The sequence below is a fragment of the Xiphophorus maculatus genome, chromosome 19, assembly GCF_002775205.1.
Source record: "Xiphophorus maculatus strain JP 163 A chromosome 19, X_maculatus-5.0-male, whole genome shotgun sequence".
NCBI lineage: Eukaryota > Metazoa > Chordata > Actinopteri > Cyprinodontiformes > Poeciliidae > Xiphophorus > Xiphophorus maculatus.
In genome coordinates, this window is record NC_036461.1 from 7113266 (window position 1) to 7126061 (window position 12796).

Consider the following 12796-nt stretch of genomic DNA (forward strand, 5'->3'; position numbering starts at 1 on the left):
AAGCGCAGGTTTGTCTTCAGGGACCCCATTACAAGGCGTGGTGAAATTATCGGAGCTAGATTAAACCCGCTGAGCTCTCAGACAAAATGATCCCTATAAGAACAGCTGGAGAGACAAAAAGCTCTGTCCCAAACGGAACAGCTAATATTCTCTGTTTTCATTTATCCTTATTAAAATAAATGACATGAATTACATGTCCACAGTGCAGATATTTGAGGAAGCATAGAACATGTAATTTCTACAAGACTCTGCAGATATAATGGTAATTTTAATAGGCCAGTGGTGACACTTTGTCAGTTCCTTAAAAAAAGTTTTAATTCAGATGCTAACTCAACTGAAAAACACATTTTTAATAGATGTTCATTATGGTTTTGGTATCAATCAGTCTACTTGTATGATAATAAAAGAGATGAAAGAGGAAATAGAAGAACGTAAAAAACAGGAATATTTGTAGAGACAATATGTCATGACATTTAGGAAGTTAGGTAGAAAGCCAGGTTATAAATAGGCACCAGTTCATGCAAAAAGGTTAAGCATAGATGAAACTTCTTTGAGATTACTTGTGGTGTCTCACATGGATCAGTTTTAGGTCTTAAACTTTATCTTGTATATCAATAGTTTTTTTTTGTTCTAGACCAAACGTTTAGCAAGTTTTGGAGATAGTTACAACAGTAATGCTGTCATGAAATCGATAGCTTAAAAGAATATCATTCAATCTTACTGACACAAAACTAATATTTAGAAATGTTTATTTGGGGGATAGAACATGCACATACTATTTGATAACTTGTCTATTTCACAAGACTATATAAACACACTTCTGAGTGTAGCAGCAGACCACAATATCTACTGGAAACCTCAAGTAAGACATGCAAAAGTGAAAATTGCAAAAAGTAGCATGCCAGATCATAGATCAGTTAATGTTCTTTGCAAATTACTTGTACTTTACTTGTACATAGTAACTAGCAGAGTTTAGTTACTATGTGGAAGTCTGGGGTAACACCTTGTCAACAAACCTGCAACCATTATTGCCATAACACAAAAAGAGGAATTGTTATTTTAAATTAACTAATGCATTTATTGGGGCCTGCCATGCAAAGCAATGGCAGGAACCTATTACTCTACACCCAACAAGCGTCTCTTTATTATTGGGGCCTGCCATGCAAAGCAATGGCAGGAACCTATTACTATTGTCGGAGAGAAGCGTCTCTTTAAGTATTTGGGGCCTGCCATGCAAAGCAATGGCAGGAACCTATTACTATTGTCGGAGAGAAGCGTCTCTTTAATATTATTATTATTATTATTATTATAGAACTTTATTTTTCTTCCGTAACCGTTAATGCGGCTCATACCGCTGGGTGCACACCTACAAATGAGGTATCAAAACGTGCAGAAAATTCACGCCATTGGAGCTATTACTTCTGGTGGGATTTGGGCTTAACGTGGCGACATAATTCGCAAAAAACTACGAAAAAAACCCCATTATAACTCAATGGGAAAAATCCTAGAAATACCCTATTTTTGAGGATTTGCTGTGTCGTCACAAATTCACCTAGAAATGCCATTCAAATTTCATTTTGTAGATACGTCTGTGATCTCTTCGAAAGTGAAGACGGCTCGTCGATACCAGTTATGGTTTGTCCACAATTTGCCTCTAAGCGACCCAAAGTTTCTCATTTTTGCTCATATTAGAGTGACAGCCGACCTCGGATCAGATATGGGCACAACATTTCTTTCTCTCATCGCTGTAAATGCTCTGAGTGAGGTACAGATATGAATCTCGGGACTATCGCAGAAGACACATTGAACTGTCATACGCTCGAAACGCTTTTCGAATATGTATTACGGTTCCCGAACAAGAAGGATTTGTTTCCAATGCTTTTTTTCAGTAAAGTGTGTTTGCTCAAACACACTTGTGTGTTTGAGAGCTCACAGCTCAGAGCTCACACCTGCTGAGACCATTATTTGCCATAGCAACGGAACTCAAGAGGCTATTGGCTGCTGGTTAGGACTACGAATACGCATCACTGTAGTTCTATCTATCCTCAGTTGAAACAGATCAGGACTGAGAACTGGCCTTTAGAACTACTGCTGCTATGGGCTGTATATAACTGATTTAACTCAGTAACTGTTACACATGGGATTAGTTTGGAACTTTAAAATGGAGCATAATAATAATTTCAAAATAAAAGCCTTGAATATTTTTACATCAGGTAATTGCTGTTTTTGGCTTTATTTGACGTTTTCATCCAAAGCACTGTTACACATGGGATTACTTTGGAACTTTAAAATGGAGAATAATAATTTCAAAATAAAAGCCTTGAATATTTTCACATCAGGTAATTGCTTTTTTTGGCCGTATATGACTTTTTCATCCAAAGCAATGTTACACATGGGATTAGTTTGGAACTTTAAAATGGAGAATAATAATTTCAAAATAAAAGCCTTGAATATTTTTACATCAGGTAATTGCTGTTTTTGGCTTTATTTGACGTTTTCATCCAAATCACTGTTACACATGGGATTACTTTGGAACTTTAAAATGGAGAATAATAATAATTTCAAAATAAAAGCCTTGAATATTTTTACATCAGGTAATTGCTTTTTTTGGCCGTATATGACTTTTTCATCCAAAGCAATGTTACACATGGGATTAGTTTGGAACTTTAAAATGGAGAATAATAATAATTTCAAAATAAAAGCCTTGAATATTTTTACATCAGGTAATTGCTGTTTTTGGCTTTATATGACTTTTTCATCCAAAGCACTGTTACACATGGGATTAGTTTGGAACTTTAAAATGGAGCATAATAATAATTTCAAAATAAAAGCCTTGAATATTTTTACATCAGGTAATTGCTCTTTTTGGCTTTATTTGACTTTTTCATCCAAAGCACTGTTACACGTGGTATTAGTTTGGCCCTTTGAAATGGAGCATACTGAAAATTTCAAAATAAAAGCCTTGAATAATTTTACATGACGTAATTGCTCTTTTTGGCTTTATTTGACTTTTTCATCCAAAGCACTGTTACACGTGGTATTAGTTTGGCCCTTTGAAATGAAGCTTAACAAAAGTTTCAAAATAAAAGCCTTGAATATTTTTACATGACGTAATTGCTCTTTTTGGCTTTATTTGACTTTTTCATCCAAAGCACTCTTACACGTGGTATTAGTTCAGAACTTTAAAATGAAGCATACTGAAAATTTCAAAATAAAAGCCTTGAATATTTTACATGAAGTAATTGCTCTTTTTGGCCGTATATGACTTTTTCATCCAAAGCAATGTTACACATGGGATTAGTTCGGAACTTTAAAATGGAGCATAATAATAATTTCAAAATAAAAGCCTTGAATATTTTTACATCAGGTAATTGCTGTTTTTGGCTTTATTTGACGTTTTCATCCAAAGCACTGTTACACATGGGATTACTTTGGAACTTTAAAATGGAGAATAATAATAATTTCAAAATAAAAGCCTTGAATATTTTTACATGACGTAATTGCTCTTTTTGGCTTTATTTGACTTTTTCATCCAAAGCACTGTTACACATGGTATTAGTTTGGCCCTTTGAAATGAATATTAACAAAAATTTCAAAATAAAAGCCTTGAATATTTTTACATCATGTAATTGCTCTTTTTGGCTTTATTTGACTTTTTCATCCAAAGCACTGTTACACGTGGTATTAGTTTGGCCCTTTGAAATGAAGCTTAACAAAAGTTTCAAAATAAAAGCCTTGAATATTTTTACATGACGTAATTGCTCTTTTTGGCTTTATTTGACTTTTTCATCCAAAGCACTCTTACACGTGGTATTAGTTCAGAACTTTAAAATGAAGCATACTGAAAATTTCAAAATAAAAGCCTTGAATATTTTACATGAAGTAATTGCTCTTTTTGGCCGTATATGACTTTTTCATCCAAAGCAATGTTACACATGGGATTAGTTCGGAACTTTAAAATGGAGCATAATAATAATTTCAAAATAAAAGCCTTGAATATTTTTACATCAGGTAATTGCTGTTTTTGGCTTTATTTGACGTTTTCATCCAAAGCACTGTTACACATGGGATTACTTTGGAACTTTAAAATGGAGAATAATAATAATTTCAAAATAAAAGCCTTGAATATTTTTACATCAGGTAATTGCTGTTTTTGGCTTTATATGACTTTTTCATCCAAAGCACTGTTACACATGGGATTAGTTTGGAACTTTAAAATGGAGCATAATAATAATTTCAAAATAAAAGCCTTGAATATTTTTACATCAGGTAATTGCTGTTTTTGGCTTTATTTGACGTTTTCATCCAAAGCACTGTTACACATGGGATTACTTTGGAACTTTAAAATGGAGAATAATAATAATTTCAAAATAAAAGCCTTGAATATTTTTACATCAGGTAATTGCTGTTTTTGGCTTTATATGACTTTTTCATCCAAAGCACTGTTACACATGGGATTAGTTTGGAACTTTAAAATGGAGCATAATAATAATTTCAAAATAAAAGCCTTGAATATTTTTACATCAGGTAATTGCTCTTTTTGGCTTTATTTGACTTTTTCATCCAAAGCACTGTTACACGTGGTATTAGTTTGGCCCTTTGAAATGAAGCATACTGAAAATTTCAAAATAAAAGCCTTGAATATTTTTACATCAGCTACTTGTGTTTTGAGCATTATATAACTATTTTAACCCAAGGACTATTACGCATGGGATTAGTTTGGCCCTTTGAAATGAAGTTTAACAAAACTTCCAAAATAAAAGCCTGGACAACATTTTAAATCGTACCGAACGGTGCACGTCCGCCTCGCTTAACGTTCTTGCGGTTCTCCGCGTGCCACTGCTTACGTCGCGGCGTTCTTTGGCGTCGACGCAAATTTGTGGCGCGACGACGCCGGGCCCGAACCCCACGGCCGCGCCTTGGCAGGCCCCGGCTAAATTTCTTCAGAAATTTTGTTTTTCTAGTATTCTTTATTTTTCTTCCGTAACCGTTAATGCGGCTCATACCGCTGGGTGCACACCTACAAATGAGGTATCAAAACGTGCAGAAAATTCACGCCATTGGAGCTATTACTTCTGGTGGGATTTGGGCTTAACGTGGCGACATAATTCGCAAAAAACTACGAAAAAAACCCCATTATAACTCAATGGGAAAAATCCTAGAAATACCCTATTTTTGAGGATTTGCTGTGTCGTCACAAATTCACCTAGAAATGCCATTCAAATTTCATTTTGTAGATACGTCTGTGATCTCTTCGAAAGTGAAGACGGCTCGTCGATACCAGTTACGGTTTGTCCACAATTTGCCTCTAAGCGACCCAAAGTTTCTCATTTTTCTTCAAATTAGAGTGACAGCCGATCTCGGTTCATATCTGGGCACAACATTTCTTTCTCTCATCGCTGTAAATGCTCTGAGTGAGGTACAGATATGAATCTCGGGACTATCGCAGAAGACACATTGAACTGTCATACGCTCGAAACGCTTTTCGAATATGTATTACGGTTCCCGAACAAGAAGGATTTGTTTCCAATGCTTTTTTTCAGTAAAGTGTGTTTGCTCAAACACACTTGTGTGTTTGAGAGCTCACAGCTCACAGCTCACACCTGCTGAGACCATTATTTGCCATAGCAACGGAACTCAAGAGGCTATTGGCTGCTGATTTGGACTACGAATACGCATCGCTGTAGTTCTATCTATCCTCAGTTGAAACAGATCAGGACTGAGAACTGGCCTTTAGAACTACTGCTGCTATGGGCTGTATATAACTGATTTAACTCAGTAACTGTTACACATGGGATTAGTTTGGAACTTTAAAATGGAGCATAATAATAATTTCAAAATAAAAGCCTTGAATAGTTTTACATCAGGTAATTGCTGTTTTTGGCTTTATTTGACGTTTTCATCCAAAGCACTGTTACACATGGGATTACTTTGGAACTTTAAAATGGAGAATAATAATAATTTCAAAATAAAAGCCTTGAATATTTTTACATCAGGTAATTGCTTTTTTTGGCTTTATTTGACTTTTTCATCCAAAGCACTGTTACACATGGGATTAGTTCGGAACTTTAAAATGGAGCATAATAATAATTTCAAAATAAAAGCCTTGAATATTTTTACATCTTGCAATTGCTGTTTTTGGCTTTGTATGACTTTTTCATCCAAAGCACTGTTACACATGTGATTAGTTCGGAACTTTAAAATTAAGCATAATAATAATTTCAAAATAAAAGCCTTGAATATTTTTACATGACGTAATTGCTCTTTTTGGCTTTATGTGACTTTTTCATCCAAAGCACTGTTACACATGGGATTCGTTCGGAACTTTAAAATGGAGCATAATAATAATTTCAAAATAAAAGCCTTGAATATTTTTACATCATGCAATTGCTGTTTTTGGCTTTGTATGACTTTTTCATCCAAAGCACTGTTACACATGTGATTAGTTCGGAACTTTAAAATTAAGCATAATAATAATTTCAAAATAAAAGCCTTGAATATTTTTACATCAGGTCATTGCTCTTTTTGGCTTTGTATGACTTTTTCATCCAAAGCACTGTTACACATGTGATTAGTTCGCAACTTTAAAATTAAGCATAATAATAATTTCAAAATAAAAGCCTTGAATATTTTTACATCATGCAATTGCTGTTTTTGACTTTGTATGACTTTTTCATCCAAAGCACTGTTACACATGGTATTAGTTTGGCCCTTTGAAATGAAGCATACTGAAAATTTCAAAATAAAAGCCTTGAATATTTTTACATCATGTAATTGCTCTTTTTGGCCGTATATGACTTTTTCATCCAAAGCACTGTTACACATGGGATTAGTTCGGAACTTTGAAATGGAGCATAATAATAATTTCAAAATAAAAGCCTTGAATATTTTTACATCAGGTAATTGCTCTTTTTGGCTTTATTTGACTTTTTCATCCAAAGCACTGTTACACATGGGATTAGTTTGGAACTTTAAAATTAAGCATACTGAAAATTTCACAATAAAAGCCCTGAATATTTTTACATGGCGTAATTGCTGTTTTTGCCTTTATTTGACTTTTTCATCCAAAGCACTGTTACACGTGGTATGAGTTCAGAACTTTAAAATTAAGCATACTGAAAATTTCAAAATAAAAGCCTTGAATATTTTACATGACGTAATTGCTCTTTTTGGCCGTATATGACTTTTTCATCCAAAGCAATGTTACACATGGGATTAGTTCGGAACTTTAAAATGGAGCATAATAATAATTTCAAAATAAAAGCCTTGAATATTTTTACATCAGGTAATTGCTGTTTTTGGCTTTATGTGACTTTTTCATCCAAAGCACTGTTACACATGGGATTAGTTTGGAACTTTAAAATTAAGCATACTAAAAATTTCAAAATAAAAGCCTTGAATATTTTACATGACGTAATTGCTTTTTTTGGCCGTATATGACTTTTTCATCCAAAGCACTGTTACACATGGGATTAGTTCGGAAATTTAAAATGGAGCATACTGAAAATTTCAAAATAAAAGCCTTGAATATTTTTACATCAGCTACTTGTGTTTTGAGCATTATATAACTATTTTAACCCAAGGACTATTACGCATGGGATTAGTTTGGCCCTTTGAAATGAAGTTTAACAAAACTTCCAAAATAAAAGCCTTGACAACATTTTAAATCGTACCGAATGGTGCACGTCCGCCTCGCTTAACGTTCTTGCGGTTCTCCGCGTGCCACTGATTACGTCGCGGCGTTCTTTAGCGTCGACGCCAATTTGTGGCGTGACGACGCCGGGCCCAAGCCCGACGGGCGCGCCTTGGCAGGCCCCGGCTAAATTTCTTCAGAAATTTTGTTATTCTTTATTTTTCATCCGTAACCGTTAATGCGGCTCATACCGCTGCGTGCACACCTACAAAAGAGGTATCAAAACGTGCAGAAAATTCACGCCATTCCAGCTATTACTTTTGGTGGGATTCGGGATTAACATGGCGACATAATTCGCAAAAAACTACGAAAAAAACCCCATTATAATTCAATGGGGAAAATCCATTGAAAACCCTAATACCCTACTGGCTAAAACAGAGAATTGTCTCCCCCAGCTGGCTCAAATGAAGTATTGTAAGTCTGAAAAGCGAAAAGAGCAAGTATGAAAAAAAAAAAGATTGTGCCTTGGATATACTGGATTAAACAAAACTTTAAATTTGATTGGTAAACATCCAACAGGTAGATGTGAGTGTGGTATGGATATGGAAACAGTAGAACATGTAATAATTAATTGTGGAAAATATAAAGCAAGTACAATAAATTAGGAAATATGATATAGAGACATTTAAACTTAATAAGATATTAATTAAACACAAAATAAATAAAGCGGTTATTACATGTTTGAAGGTAACAGGATTATATGTAAGACTTTAGATTGGGGAGCGGTTAACTGAAACGTGGGGCGTGCTAACCCCCTGCGCCACCACAGCACGCCCCATGAATATTTATGTTATTTCATAAAATTTCTTAAGAAAACTAAACTGATAGAAAGGATTTAGTGTTTTTTTTTTTTAAGTTGCGCCCTGATCCACACTCCATACCAGTAGGTGGCGGTAATGCACACCATTAAGTTGCTTGCCAACCGCCATTAAAAACAAAAAGAAGAAGAAGAGCTTTCTGCTTCCGACTGTTTGGTTAAGGTAAGAAGTGTTTGTGTTATGTCCATAAAATATACTATTTAATTTCATTACTATATTATTAGAACTGCTTACAGTTGTTAAATGTAATGTGTTCTTTAAGAAATGTGATCGATTTTAAAAGTTTGACTGCTGTGGGATATTTTGTTGTGGCTCTGATAGCGTAGCTGCTAGCTTGATGGAACCACAATTTGTTCACATGTTAGCACTTTGCTAACTGGCTTTCGTGAAACCAGTTAGGCTACAAAATCTCTGTTAACATCAATCTGATCAGCTGAAATAAGGCAATTTTGTTTTACCTCAACCTAGAGCTATTGTGACTTGCAGAAATTGCCACAAATAACCGGAACTAGCATATTAAGCTACTTCACTGAATCAGTTGCTTCGGATACAGATACTCTCAGCTGCCGTCTTGTGCCGACAGTGAAAAACAGCAGAACTACATAATATTAGCTTGGTATGATGTAAATTATAATTTTTGTTTGAATTACATAAAATAACTTCATGATCTGAGTTTTTTTTCATTATGCTTGGCCTATCAATAATTTCAAATAATAAAACATAAAATATCTGGGTTTATTTTGTTCATCCGAACCAGAACCTCCAGGTTCTCCGTTGTAGAGTTTTACTGAAAATCAGCGGAGAAATATCTGTAGCGCAGCAGCTGCGGTACAGTCTGCCCACTACAGTAGAACTGAACCGAACCAAACATGAACGTATTTCATCGCCTAACGAAAGACAAGGAAGCAAAGAGATTTCGGCTAAAGAAATCTGAACTTGATTACATTGCAGCATCCTTTAGCGTCGATGCCAATTTGTAGCGTGACGACGCCGGGCACAAACCAGACGGGCGCGCCTTGGCAGGCCCCGGCTAAATTTCTTCAGAAATTTTGTTTTTCTAGTTATAGTTCTTTATTTTTCTTCCGTAACCGTTAATGCGGCTCATACCGCTGGGTGCACACCTACAAATGAGGTATCAAAACGTGCAGAAAATTCACGCCATTGTTGCTATTACTTTTGGTGGGATTTGGGCTTAACGTGGCGACATAATTCGCAAAAAACTACGAAAAAAACCCCATTATAAGTCAATGGGAAAAATCCTGGAAATACCCTATTTTTGAGGATTTTCTGTGTCGTCACTAATTCACGTAGAAATGCCATTCAAATTTCATTTTGTAGATACGTCTGTGATCTCTTCGAAAGTGAAGACGGCTCGTCGATAACAGTTACGGTTTGTCCACAATTTGCCTCTAAGCGACCCAAAGTTTCTCATTTTTCTTCAAATTAGAGTGACAGCCCATCTCGGTTCATATCTGGGCACAACATTTCTTTCTCTCATCACTGTAAATGCTCTGAGTGAGGTACAGATATGAATCTCGGGACTATCGCAGAAGACACATTGAACTGTCATACGCTTAAAACGCTTTTCGAATATGTATTACGGTTCCCGAACAAGAAGGATTTGTTTCCAATGCTTTTTTTCAGTAAAGTGTGTTTGCTCAAACACACTTGTGTGTTTGAGAGCTCACAGCTCAGAGCTCACACCTGCTGAGACCATTATTTGCCATAGCAACGGACCTCAAGAGGCTATTGGCTGCTGGTTAGGACTACGAATACGCATCACTGTAGTTCTATCTATAGTGGAATACTCAGTTGAAACAGATCAGGACTGAGAACTGGCCTTTAGAACTACTGCTGCTATGGGCTGTATATAACTGATTTAACTCAGTAACTGTTACACATGGGATTAGTTTGGAACTTTAAAATGGAGCATAATAATAATTTCAAAATAAAAGCCTTGAATATTTTTACATCAGGTAATTGCTGTTTTTGGCTTTATATGACTTTTTCATCCAAAGCACTGTTACACATGGGATTACTTTGGAACTTTAAAATGGAGAATAATAATTTCAAAATAAAAGCCTTGAATATTTTCACATCAGGTAATTGCTTTTTTTGGCCGTATATGACTTTTTCATCCAAAGCAATGTTACACATGGGATTAGTTTGGAACTTTAAAATGGAGAATAATATTTTCAAAATAAAAGCCTTGAATATTTTTACATCAGGTAATTGCTGTTTTTGGCTTTATTTGACGTTTTAATCCAAAGCACTGTTACACATGGGATTACTTTGGAACTTTAAAATGGAGAATAATAATAATTTCAAAATAAAAGCCTTGAATATTTTTACATCAGGTAATTGCTTTTTTTGGCCGTATATGACTTTTTCATCCAAAGCAATGTTACACATGGGATTAGTTTGGAACTTTAAAATGGAGAATAATAATTTCAAAATAAAAGCCTTGAATATTTTTACATCAGGTAATTGCTGTTTTTGGCTTTATTTGACGTTTTCATCCAAAGCACTGTTACACATGGGATTACTTTGGAACTTTAAAATGGAGAATAATAATAATTTCAAAATAAAAGCCTTGAATATTTTTACATCAGGTAATTGCTGTTTTTGGCTTTATATGACTTTTTCATCCAAAGCACTGTTACACATGGGATTAGTTTGGAACGTTAAAATGGAGCATAATAATAATTTCAAAATAAAAGCCTTGAATATTTTTACATCAGGTAATTGCTCTTTTTGGCTTTATTTGACTTTTTCATCCAAAGCACTGTTACACGTGGTATTAGTTTGGCCCTTTGAAATGAAGCATTCTGAAAATTTCAAAATAAAAGCCTTGAATAATTTTACATGACGTAATTGCTCTTTTTGGCTTTATTTGACTTTTTCATCCAAAGCACTGTTACACGTGGTATTAGTTTGGCCCTTTGAAATGGAGCATACTGAAAATTTCAAAATAAAAGCCTTGAATATTTTTACATCATGTAATTGCTCTTTTTGGCATTATTTGACTTTTTCATCCAAAGCACTGTTACACATGGGATTAGTTTGGCCCTTTGAAATGAAGCATACTGAAAATTTTAAAATAAAAGCCTTGAATATTTTTACATGACGTAATTGCTGTTTGTGGCTTTATGTGACTTTTTCATCCAAAGCACTGTTACACATGGGATTAGTTTGGAACTTTAAAATTAAGCATACTGAAAATTTCAAAATAAAAGCCTTGAATATTTTACATGACGTAATTGCTTTTTTTGGCCGTATATGACTTTTTCATCCAAAGCACTGTTACACATGGGATTAGTTCGGAACTTTAAAATTAAGCATACTGAAAATTTCAAAATAAAAGCCTTGAATATTTTTACATCATGTAATTGCTCTTTTTGGCTTTATTTGACTTTTTCATCGAAAGCACTGTTACACATGGTATTAGTTTGGCCCTTTGAAATGAAGCTTAACAAAAATTTCAAAATAAAAGCCTTGAATATTTTTACATCAGCTACTTGTGTTTTGAGCATTATATAACTATTTTAACCCAAGGACTATTACGCATGGGATTAGTTTGGCCCTTTGAAATGAAGTTTAACAAAACTTCCAAAATAAAAGCCTTGACAACATTTTAAATCGTACTGAATGGTGCACGTCCGCCTCGCTTAACGTTCTTGTGGTTCTCCGCGTGCCACTGGTTACGTTGCGGCGTTCTTTGGCGTCGACGCCGATTTGTGGCGTGACGACGCCGGGCCCAAGCCCGACGGGCGCGCCTTGGCAGGCCCCGGCTAAATTTCTTCAGAAATTTTGTTTTTCTAGTTTTAAACTTTGAAACTTGTCGATTGGATCAAATTCAAAATTTCAAACACTATGGTCAGGGCAAGACAGAATTGACTTTTAGGCAATAACCAATATTTGCTTCAGTGTGTCCATACAACTAAAAGGAGTTTGTGTATTCAATAGAATAGTTTGAGTGATAGCTTCAAACAATGCCAAAACATGGTTTTATTTAAAATATGACATGAAAAAGTTATTTTGGTGAAATATATAGCTGAGAATGGAGAGCAATGAGGTTTGCTCCTTGTAGTTTTCTGCCACCTGGGATTCAAACTCTGGTTGTTATCATATCAAACTAAGACAGAGCATATTGTACTTGTGAATTTGGGATGGGAGTGTTTATGTTTAGTTTGGGATGAAAATGAAAATGACTTAGGAAAGTGAACAACATCCTTTTACTTTTAGTCTTCACTTTCTGACAAAAAGTTTTCACTTAACTTCAGTC